Source organism: Magnolia sinica, chromosome 5 (genome assembly GCF_029962835.1).
Source record: "Magnolia sinica isolate HGM2019 chromosome 5, MsV1, whole genome shotgun sequence".
Classification (NCBI taxonomy): Eukaryota; Viridiplantae; Streptophyta; class Magnoliopsida; order Magnoliales; family Magnoliaceae; genus Magnolia; species Magnolia sinica.
In genome coordinates, this window is record NC_080577.1 from 77,806,097 (window position 1) to 77,817,400 (window position 11,304).

Genomic DNA, 11,304 nt, shown 5'->3' on the forward strand with positions numbered 1-11,304 from the left:
ACCCCCCTCAATCAATGTGACAAGTATCGTCTCCTTCCAACTCCAACATTAAATACTAAACCGTAGAATCTGAAAAATACCTAGAAGGCAGGCTGGCCTCCCTCAAATTCAAAATATCCCGCCTGCACATCAGTCCAAACCTCCTTACTTCCCGAGATCACGAAAGTCAAACTCAGAAGTAGGAGGGAGTTCTTATGGGTAAAATTGAAATGACCTGATGTCCGGGACATACCGAAGCGATCATCGAGGGGAATTCTCTAAGAAGGACCTTGGGTACCAACCCAACCTCAAGTATTAGCCCCGACCTTCGGGACCACCCTAAGTCCTAACCATAAATCCTGACTTTGAGTGCCGAGTTTAACCTCATGCGGTGGCCTCGGCTACCAACCTAGGAGGTCAGCCTTAACCCTCGACTACCGACCTCGGAGGTCAACCTTGGCCCCCCAACCCGACCTCAAGGTGGAAAACTGACCTTGACCTCGGAGTAGAAACATCCAGAGAGAATCCCATGCTGTATATGGGCGGGACTGCCTAGCGAGATCTCAGTCGAGGATCACGTCAATTAAAACTAATTGGAGAAATATCTGATGGTAGATTCACACTACAATATAGGTCCCTCCAGCGTATCTAACAAATCAACCCGAAGTAAAGGCTTCACTCAAGTGTGGGTGCTATATTTGACCCCACAGTTAAGGATCCTTCCGAACTTGTCGGCATTGGCACATAACTAGAAGTTGGTCATAAAGGCTTTCTGAAGCATACAAGCTTCTCTTCCTCGTGATGAGCTAATCCCATTATCTCTTGCAGAGTAGAGTGTCAAAATAACAATACTTCTTAACCAACCTCATCATGCAACCTTTGAATAACATGCCCAATAGTGCCCGATTTGACCATCCTTCAATGCGGTTGGCAAGGCATTCAAATTCATCTTGATTACCCTTGGAAAGTCTATATTCCTTCCTACAACTTTGCCAACATAGTGTCAAATTTCTCCTAATAAGTTGGACGAAAATGGACTAACATGGCCTTTGTCATTCCCCTCTACGAAGTGTTATGGTTTACATGGCTATATCATTGAACCCAATTGATGTAGGTTTATCCATATGGAATGAGGCAAGGAGAATGTTCACAACCCCAAGTGCAGGGTTGTGATGTACACTACAGGAAATTGCTCTTTTATCGATGACATAATACATTGGTATTTCATCTTTTTTCATCCGTAATTATTATTTCCAACGAAATATGTCGTCGGAAAGATCGTTGCGATAAGACCGTAGCTAAAGGCTTTTCCTGACAAAATATTAATTCATCGGCAATGGTAAAACAAATACCAATAAAAGAATTGTTGGCAAAACATGTTAGTTTTGGTAGTAAAAAATAATATATTTCATTGGTAAACACAACTTATACTGACGACATATTTTATAGGTAAAAGTTTACACCTATGACATATTTTGTTGGTAAAAACTGTGGATGAAACTTGTACTTACGAATTATTTCATTGGTATAAACTTTTACCTATGAAATATTTCATAGGTAAAAACTGTGGATTAAACTTTTACCTACCAAATATTTCGTAGGTAAAAGTTTTTGACTAACTATCACTGAGGAAATATTTCGTCGGTAATAGTCTCTTTTTTAAAAAAAAATTAAGAAAAAATTCCTGATATACACTTGTAAATACACCTGTTACAATACATTTTCATCATATTCACATTCACATCTATCCAAACACAAATTGCATCCATCCAAATGCAAACCACATCCATCCACACACAAACAATTCTATCCACATCCACATATATACAACCCACATTCATCCACGCACAAATACATATAAGTTTAATGAATGTATATAAAATAAATCACAAATAAAATAAAAAAATCACGAAGATGAAGGCGGAAGTGGTGGGGCATTGGTGGAAAAGTGTGTAGCGAGTGCCTGAAGCATCTCCTGCATCAATCGCTCATGCTCCACCCGCATTTCCTCGATCGTCCTCTCCTACTCCTCCCATCGCCTCTCCTCCTCTGCTCCTCCTTCAGTCGCCTCTCCTCCTCTGCTTCTCCTCTTCCCTACACCTCTGCTCCTCCTCTTACTGCCTATGCTCTTCCTCCCTCTACCTCTTCAGTCGCTCTCTGATGTCATCGACGACGAGCCGTAGCTGCTAAACCTCTCTTTCTCTGCCATATCAGCTCGGCGTAGGGTGCTCTCCCCAGTGATGGATTGGCTAGAGGTAGCTCTAGTGGGTGCCATGAGCTTGGCACCATGGCCAAGCCCATACATATATCTAGAACGGGTGCCAAGTACTTTGCTCAGGATATTTGGCTCACTCCGCTAACTATCATCGGGAGTGGGCTGACTGCGTATGGTGTCCATCGTCATCTGTAATGAAAACATATGAAGTTTCATAATGAATGACATTATTATAAATCAATGCAATTAAATTTTACAATGTAAGAATTTTTACTCAATTCTTGCAGGTTTTAGGATGAACCCAAGATCCATCGCCTGCCGACAGTGAGTCCCTCTGTAGAGGTCTACTGGTCCAGGCTCCTGGTCGGTGACGGAATGTCGCTGCTCAATCGAAAGGACAATAGAGTTAATATAAATACATAGAAAGAATATATCAACTTAATAATCACCAGTAATTTCTTACCATGTCGTAATGATATCGTACAAATAATTTTGAACCGACTATGTGGTTCACTTCTAACCTTTTCCTTATTCGTAGAATTTATTTTGCTCCTCTTCTGAACATATTATTCATAATACATTATTATTAATTATAAATTTAATTGTTACCTTAAGATATCGTAAATATGTAAATATTACGTGAAAAGCCTCAGACGAAAATCTCTCGTAGAGTATCTGCCAGTCGTCGATACTCACGTGCGGCGGTGTGGACAGTACGGCCTCCTCGTGGGTCCTCCACTGCTTATACTGCTGGTGTAACTCTCCGTGGTACTCCTTGAACCGCTCCCTGACCATGTCATCAACGGCATGAGAAATGTACGAAAGACTCAAATCTAAGACAAATTTATCCTGTAGTTTCATAAATAATAGATTAAGATAATAAACTTATTAAGAAAATAACTTAACCGTAAATGAACTTTCTCAAAAGAAAATTTAATTTACTAAAATTTACTGTTAGACGCTGATGGATGAGCTGCCGCACATCATCTGTCACGTCTGCTTAATGGGAGGTAGTGCTGGGGATCAGAGATTGACATAGGACACCGACCTCCGACGTAAACAACCTGACATTGTCCCCAATAGGTCTAAGGTAGTCCTGTGGGAACTTTACTATCACCCTACCCTCATGCGTAAGTCACTCTAAAACTAACCCACGCGTGGGTTCACATCCTCGTAGACTGGTCGACGATGCTGTCGCAAAGGAAATATGTAAGTCTAAATATAAACAGAAGTTACTAAAAGAAATATATGTCTAGACTTACATGCAATGCCCAGTGTATGTGCAATCGAGGGATCAGACGCCTGTGATGCAGCATGTGACATAGATGCTGTCTCCATCGCATCATGGGTGGAAGGGGTAGATCCAGTGCGCGAACGACGTGATCTCCCACCTGGTACCATGACTGAATATGTGCGAACTATGAACTTATAAATTTAAACAATGTCAGTACAAGTGTATGAACATTAATATAATAAACACATTAAACTTTATAGTGCAAGTGGAATATACTAAAACATTATACAAGTAGTGTTAATAGTAGAATGAATTTGTGCTTATGCTTAGAGAGACGATTAAAATATGATTAGACCATTACACTATAATGTAAGCAGAATATAATAAAACCATAAACATTTTAGTAAAATTTAAAAATTTCATTACACATTGTCATTCTATATTAAATACATGTATTTCATTGTAATACGAAATAACTTCGGATCAACTATCCAAAGTACTCCCTGCATAAGTTATCGTACGTTATAGTAGTATATGTCAAGCTATGTAGAGTACTCGACATTGTTACAGCCAACATGCCAGTCACAATAGGAGAAATCTGGTCTCTTGGGACTCCATTCAGATGTGCAAGTGACAAAATCGCATCTTCTATATGAAGTTTCCCGCTGTTATATTCCTCCATCAGGTCTGAAATTTTTTTGAGATTATATAATCTTTCATATGAGTCATCGTCGATATATTCCTCCATACACTCATTAACTAAATCGGGTATCTCTTTGGCCCTACCAGAAGAAGATAGGGCCGAAAAGTCCATCCACAATAGCTGATAAAGTATGCTGCGTGCTTCCGCTTCTGCCAATTTGAGGAGGACATGATCAGAAATTGACTCAATTGCAAATGTCGATTATAAACAAGTCAATTAAAGGAATAAATCATGACTTGTAAAACATGTATACATGTAATAATCAAATTATTCGAATTGAAAAATGACAGATAAATTATGTGTATATTTAATAATCGTCGTCTGTATCACTATCGCTTAAGACTATTTCTTTTTCACCAAGACTATCGCTGATCAGTATTTCCTCTTCATCGTCTGTAACGTCATCATCAATGAAACCACTATCATCTCCAATAATGTCATATATTATTGAGGCATCAACATGATCAGGTGACACATCATCTCTGTCCAATTGTACTACATTAATATCAACATTTGGATCAGTCCATCTATCCCTAGATGGCATGTCTTCTTGATATGCTTGTTTAGCCTTAGATGTTTCATTTCTCCCGTCCTTGATATCTTCAACGTCTGGTTTGGGAACGTCAAATACGTTCCTGGGCTTTATTTTCTGTACCACGTGCCAAGAGCCGCCTAACTTAGTGTCAGCGAGGTAAAATACTTGTTCGGCTTGGCTGGCGAGGACAAATGGATAGTCCTTAAACCACTTCTGAGATAAATTTACGCTCGTAGAGTAGTCGTCAGTCTGTATTCCTAACTTCTTATTTCCAATGTCCCACCAATCACATTTAAAAAGTACACCCACTTTCTCATACAATAACTCAGCTCAATAATATCCGTCAAAATGCCATAAAAGTCAATTTCTACGTCCTCATGCATTCTTTCACAACCACCCCACTATTTTGTGTGGTCCTATACTTCTCACGCTCTTCAGTGTGGAACCGAATCCTGTTTACAATACAACCTTTATATCTACATACACGTCTATTGGGGCCACACGTCAGTGAGTAGAGTACATTAGACGCATCCGCAGAATTGCTAGCACACAACGTCTTCATCTATTATCACGTACAAAATGTAATTGTTTAGGGATTTTCTTGGGTTTAAATATTATGCAATACAACAAAATTCTAAGTGTGGTGAGATATAAGGTGAAATCTTACACGTTTTGCGAACCATTCTGGAAATTGATCCTAATGCATTCGATCATAATTTGTCGAGTATTGGGACTTCATCTCCTCGATGTGTTTCCTACACATAATTGGCACGTCATCAGTAAGAAACATTAAAATCATCGTATGTAGAGATACAATTATCGAGGAAAGACTTACTCTAAGTACGACTCTATTTTTTTATAATTATGCAACACATACCATCGCGCCTTTTCTTAATCCCCAAGGTCCATATCCTGAAACGTCGGGGATCCTAAAGGACGGACGTTATGTGCTTGTTCATGGTCCTGCCTTTCATTGGCATTCCGATCTTCTCGGTTGAATCTAGTCTCTATGTCACGAAGATACATGGAGCAAAATGTCAGACACTCATTATCAATATATGCCTCAGCAATGGATCCCTCTAGACGTGCCTTATTCCTCACAAATCGTTTTAGTGTGTGAAGCTATCTGTATACAAAACCACTATGTTATACGTATGAAAACATGGATATATATAGTTTATGGAATGAATAAAATTTTTAATAGGTTCTACCACCTTTTGATCAGATACATCTAACGATATTGTACTGGGTCTGCAAGCTTTACCTCGTGTGGTAAGTGAATCGCTAGGTGTACCATGACATCGAAAAATACAGGTGAAAATATTCTTTCAAGTTTGCAAAGGATTACGACAATGTCCCTCTCCAGTCGTTTAATAACCTCTACATTCAACGATTTCGAACACAAATCCTTAAAAAATATCCCCAACTTAATCAGTGCCGCACTGATATCCTTGCTTAGGGATCCACGAATCGCAACCGGTAGTAAATGTTGTAGAAAGACGTGATAATCATGACTTTTTATTCCTGTTACCTTATGGTTCGTAATGTTTAAGCGTCGAGATATATTTGACGCATCCCATTGAAAAACTTCACTGATCTCAACCATTCACATAAATGCTTTTTCTCTAGTTTTGTCAATGTGTTGCAGGCTTCTGGTATAGTATATGAATTTCAATGTGGTCGCAAGTACAACTCTTTCCTTAAACCCATTGCTTGTAGATCTAACTGAGACTTGAAACTGTCTTTTATTTTCTTTTCTATGTTCATTAATGTTCTGAAGACATTCTCACATATATTCTTCTCAATATGTATGACATCTAAGTTGTGTCACAATTTCAAATCACTCCAATAGGGCAACTAAAAAAATGCTCTTCTTCCTCCAGTTATACTCCAATACTATATGTTTCCTCTTCGTCAAGTGCGGTGCCTTACCAAATCTAACTTCTCCAATGTTACTCAGTTGTTGTATCATATCTTCTCCAGATACCTCTTTCGGTGGTAGCCTATGATCTTTGTATGCCATAAAAGATCATCGTCTTCCTGCGCCAACTATGATCTTTCGGAAGGAAGTGACGATGACACATATAACACATTTTTTTTACCATGCTTCAATGATAATGAACAAGTCTCAATGCTACATATAGGACAAGCCAACTTTCCCTTCGCGCTCCACCCAGATAATTTCCATATGTGGGGAAGTCATTTATTGTCCACAAGACCACTGCATGTAATCGAAATGTCTGTCCTGCAAATGTGTCATACGTCTATACACCTTGACTCCACAACTCGTTTAACTCATCTACTAATGGTTGCAAATACACATCAATGTCATTCCTGAGTGACCTGGGTCCAGGAATAAGCATTGACATTATGAAAAATGACTCCTTCATATACAACCAAGGAGGTAAATTGTAGGGCATAATTACCACTAGCCACATACTGTACTAGCTACTCATATTACTAAATGGATTAAAACCATTACTTGCAAGACCTAGTCGAACATTGCTAGAATTCTCTGCAAACCAGTCATATTGCTTGTCAAAATTTTACTAGGCTTCAGAGTCCGTAGGGTGCCTTAATGTATTATCATCATGAACGCGTTTCTCCTTATGCCACCTCATATCTCCAGCTGTCTTGCGAGACTTAAACAATCTTTGCAATTTGGGTTTTAATGAGAAGTACCTTAACACCTTTTGAAGAATTTTCTTACACTTGCATTTGTCATACTTCCACCTAGACTCTCCACATTCTGGACACTCTTTAACATTTTCATGCTCTTTCCAATACAATACACAAATCATTTATATATGCATGTATGGGGATGTAACCAAGGCCTAAGTCTTGCATCAAGAATTTTACCTCATAATGAGACTTAGGCAATGTCTCACCATTCGGTAATGCTTCTTTTAACAAGTCAAGCAACATGTCGAATGATTTATTAGTCCAACGATTTATTGTCTTCAATGAAGTAACCTTGTAAGAAAATTCAACTTGGAGAAGTTCTCACACTTCGAAAAAAGTGGACGTTGCGCATCCCTTAATAACCTACTAAACTTTTCTGATTCGATATCACCCATAGGAGGAATATCTTGGCTACTACTTGTCGCTACATAATCAGTTTCCATAATTGTTCCCTTGAACACATCCCTTATGATATCTTGCATTTCATCAACGTCTTCATCCTTGTCATTCGGCACAATTAGGTCAGCAAGGACTTCGATGGCCTCAATTCTTTAGTGGAACTCTTCACCATGATGGATCCACCAAGTGTAACCCTGATCAATCCTAACTATGAATAAATCATCTTCTACTTTGTCTAAAGTCTTATGAACCATGTTCTTACAATTTTGACATTGACACCTAATCCTATTGCCTGAATCTGCTCAATTTTGCACAAATTCCATGAACTCTTAAACCCCTTGTTTATACTCTGGGCCAAACCTATTCTTAGCTCACATCCAACTCTCTTATCCATCTCTATAATGAAAAGATTAGAGTCAGTTTACGAAAATAAGTTTAAGATTAGGTTAGGTTTATAGGTTTAGGATTAGGTGTAGGTTTAGGTTTAGAGATTTGAGAATAGGTTTAGGTTTAGGTTATAGGTTATACATTTAGGTTATAGGTTATAGGTTTAGGTTTAGGTTTGGGTTATAGGTTATAGGTTTAGGTTATAGGTTTAGGTTTAGGTTTAGATTTAGGTTATAGGTTATAGGTTTAGGTTTAGGTTATAGGTTATAGGTTTAGGTTGAGGTTGAGGTTTAGGGTATAGGTTTAAGTTATAGGTTATAGGTTTAGGGTATAGGTATAGGTTATAGGTTATAGGTTTACGTTTAGGTTATAGGTTTAGGCTATAGGTTATAGGTTTAGGTTTAGGTTTAGGTTATAGGTTTAGGTTATAGGTTATAGGTTTAGGTTTAGGTTTACGTTTTAGGTTATAGGTTTAGGTTATAGGCTTAGGTTTAGGTTATAGGTTTAGGTTTAGGTTGTAGGTTATGGGTTATATGTTATAGGCTATAGGTTTAGGTTTAGGTTATAGGTTATAGGTTATAGTTTTAGGTTATAGGTTTAGGGATTTGAGAATAGGTTTAGGTTTAGGTTTAGGAATTCGTGTTCGCGTTCAGGTTTGGGCTTAGGTTTTCAAGTTTAGGTTTAGGTTTAGGTTATAGGTTTAGGTTTAGGTTATAGGTTATAGGTTTAGGTTTAGGTTTAGGTTGTAGGTTATGGGTTATAGCTTATAGGTTATAGGTTTAGGTTTAAGTTATAGGTTTAGGGATTTGAGAATAGGTTTAGGTCTAGGTTTAGGAATTTGGGTTCGAGTTCGTGTTCGGGTTCGGGTTTAGGCTTAGGTTTTCAAGTTTAGGTTATAGGTTATAGGTTTAGGTTTAGGTTTAGGTAATAGGTTATAGGTTTAGGTATAGGTTTAGGTTATAGGTTTAGGGATTTCAGAATAGGTTTAGGTTTAGGTTTGGGAATTCAGGTTCAGGTTCGAGTTTAGGTTTAGATTTTTAAGTTTAGGTTTAGGTTTAGGTTATAGGTTATAGGTTATAGGTTAAGGTTATAGGTTATAGGTTTAAGTTTAGGTTTAAGTTTAGCTTTAGGTTATAGGTTATATGTTTAGGTTTATGTTATAGGTTTAAATTTAGGTTATAGGTTATAGGTTAAGGTTATAGGTTATAGGCTATAGGTTTAGGTTTAGGTTATAGGTTATAGGTTTAGGTTTATGTCTAGGTTTAGGTTATAGGTTATAGGTTTAGGGATTTGAGAATAGGTTTTGGTTTAAGTTTAGGAATTCGGGTTCAAGTTCGGGTTCGGGTTCAGGTTTAGGTTTAGGTTTTCAAGTTTAGGTTTAGGTTATAGGTTATAGGTTAAGGTTATAGGTTATAGGTTTAGGTTATAGGTTTAGGTTTAGGTTTAGGTTTAGGTTTAGGTTTAGTTATAGGTTATAGGTTTAGGTTTTGGTTTAGGTTTAGGTTATAGGCTTAGGTTTAGGTTAAGGTTATCGGTTATAGGTTTAGGTTTAGGTTATAGGTTTAGGTTTAGGTTAAGGTTATAGGTTTAGGTTTAGGTTTAGGTTATAGGTTATATGTTTTGGTTTAGGTTATAGGTTATAGGTTTAGATTTAGGTTTAAGTTATAGGTTTAGGTTATAGGTTATTGGTTTAGGTTTAGGTTAAGGTTATAGGTTATAGTTTTAGGTTTAGGTTTAGGTTTAGGTTATAGGTTATATGTTATAGGTTTAGGTTTAGGTTTAGGTTTAGGTTGTAGGTTATAAGTTATAGCTTATAGATTATAGGTTTAGGTTTAGGTTATAGGTTTAAATTATAGGTTTAGGGATTTGAGAATAGGTTTAGGTTTAGGTTTAGGAATTCGGGTTTGGGTTCGGGTTTACATTTAGGTTAGGTTTAGGTTTAGGTTTAGGTTATAGGTTTAGGTTTAGGTTTAGGTTATAGGTTATATGTTTATGTTATGGTTATAGGTTATAGGTTTAGGTTTAGGTTTAGGTTATAGGTTATAGGTTATAGGTTTAGGTTTATGTTTAAGTTTAGGTTTAGGTTGTAGGTTATAGGTTATAGGTTTAGGGATTTGAGAATAGGTTTAGGTTTAGGTTTAGGAATTTAGGTTTGGGTTTAGGTTCATGTTTAGGTTTAGGTTTTTAAGTTTAGTTTAGGGTTAGGAAATCATTGTACCCACTTTAAATATATGTACTTTATCTACACTATCCATCTGCTTTTCTAGATCATTTAAGGGGTTGAAACCAAAATTTACCATATCCAAAACTCAGGTGGACCATATCATAAGAAATAGTGGGTATAATGATTTCCATCATTAAAACCTTTCTAGGGCCTATAGTGATGTTTATTTTTCATCCAACCTGTTCACAAGATCACACGGACAGTGATGAAGGGAAAAAATAAATATCAGCGGTTCCCACCTTCCACGGACTCCCGCTCAACATCCAGATAGATCCGATGCACATCCGGGTCTAATCCATCAATTTTGATCTAATACATAAACACCGGCCTATCCAAATGGCCAGGCCACCCATATTGTTGTCTATAGGAAATGGACAGCTTCATCATGGTCAAACAATGGTTCCAACCTTCCAGGGACCCCCGCTCAACATCCGAATAGCTCCGACACATATCCGGGTCTACTTCATCAATTTTGAGCTAATACATAAACACGGGCATGTCCAAATGGCCAGGCCACCCATATTGTTGTCCATAGAAAATGGACAGCTTGGTCATGGTCATAACAGCTGTTCCCACCTTTTAGGGACTACTGCTCAATTAAATCCTAAATTAGTTACCAATCCAAGGTTAGATAGATTGTAATACTTTCATATTCTCATTTAAACGTCCATGCCGAAAATTCGGCAGCATCTCCCCATGCCTCTTTAGATAAGTTGATCTTACGTTACATTCTAATGTCAAATATTTAAAGCAATGTAAAGATATTTGGCATTGGATATGGAACGGAAGAAACATATCTAGAGAGACGAGGAGATGGATCGCGGATCAGGCATGAATATTTAAATAAATTATATGAAAGCATACTATCCATCTAACCTTGAACTGTCCAAAATGGGACAATTTGAGCGATTTCTATGCCACCAAAAACACACCATATCTATGTGTG